The following is a 1,714-nucleotide window of genomic DNA, read 5'->3' on the forward strand; positions in this document are numbered from 1 at the left end:
ACTGTGAGAGTTTTTCATTGACTTCAACCTAAAAAAATTCAAGCTGTTAAGAATATGTGGTCTGCAATGAAAAAAACTGGGTTGTTTGAAAATGCAACCAGCTCTCGACCCATAACCTTACTATAGGAAGTTTGGAATGAAGTCTTCCTTTTTTTTCCATGAACTCTGTCCTTTGTGCGAGGGAGCACAACAGAGTGGAAGTTGTGAGAGTAGAATTTGTTCTTTCTTATTTGTAATTAAAAGAAAGGAGTATTTGGGGACCACTTGTACCAGCGCCTATAAACCCACAGAAAGGAATTAAGGTTGCTGCCTAAGCAGCTCTAAACAGGCCGTTCTGTTTTCTTGGGGTTTATGGAAGAACTTTAAAGACATTCTGTGTACATAATTTTGCAGTCTGTGCTTTAACTCAATGGGAGTGTTGGCTAAGCATGGTCTATAAAGAAAGGCATTTTGGGTTTAGTTTTCTTTGCTACATCTTTTCCAGATATTACTTCATTTTATTTATGCACTCTTCATGGTTATCTCTATAAAATAAATTTTTGACAATCGTTTTTCTTTTTCAATGTCTTCCTATAAACAATGGAGCCAGCACCAGTTATCATAATCTCCTCCAGCAAGACAGTCACCTCCACCACCACCCCTCATTCCTAGAGGAGTAGAAGCCAGGAGGATGAGGAAGCTGAAGAGGATTTGGACTCTGGAAAGGTGGAAAATGCAAGGGAATTTTGCTACCTTCAAGTATCTGAGTAGCTGTTAAGTGGATAAGATAGTCTGCACATTTACTCTGCGTGGACTCAGTCACCATTTATGGCTGAAGGATGGAGAGACTCATTTCAGCATGACCTAAGGAAAATTTTCTAAACAATCTGAACTGTCATGAAGTAGACATAGCAGTAGAATTGTGAGGTAATGATTTTCAAGCCCAAGTTCAATGACTACATCATATTGATCTCTAAGGACCCTTCTGCTTCTCAGATTCCATGATTATGCCCATCATACACTTTACATAATAACTGAGCACTTGCAATTATTATGTCAATTGGTCCTCACAACAAACCATTTTCCAAATGAGGAAATTGAGGCGAAGTGACTTTTCCAGGGTCACTTAATAAAGAGTTTAAGACTGGATTTGAACTCCAGCCTTCCTCAGTCCAAGCTTAGAACTCTATCCACTGTACTATCTAGCTTCTTTCTTTCTTTAGATGAGAAAATCTTAAAAGTCCAAGGACAGTTAATACAGATTCAAACTTCATGACACTGCATAATAGTTATTTTCCAATATGTTCATAGAATAAGAAATAGTGCCAGATATAGAAGGACACACATGGACACAGGTAAACATTCTATTATCTGTTTGTGTAGCTGAAAAGGAGACCTGATGGAGACACTGAGCGAGATTTCTTACCCAGTGCAGAGGCTGAAAATGGAAATAAAAAGAATTTACAGATATCATTAGCAGATTGTTCTTGGATCAATCTGAGCACAAGGTGGGGAAGGAAAGGAAAAGGAAAGAGACAGACAAAACTGAGGACAATTTGAGAAGAGAAAACATACTTTTAGCAGGTAGCTGGGGAAGGCTTCACTATGGGAGCAGACCCTTGAAGAGAATTTTTTTTTTTATGGCTCAATTGTGTCTGACTCTTCATGACCCTAGTTAGGATTTCCTCAACAAAGTTACTGGAGTGCTTTATCATTTCATTTTCCAATTCTTGTG

Source organism: Macrotis lagotis, chromosome 1 (assembly GCF_037893015.1).
Source record: "Macrotis lagotis isolate mMagLag1 chromosome 1, bilby.v1.9.chrom.fasta, whole genome shotgun sequence".
In the NCBI taxonomy this organism is placed as follows: domain Eukaryota; kingdom Metazoa; phylum Chordata; class Mammalia; order Peramelemorphia; family Peramelidae; genus Macrotis; species Macrotis lagotis.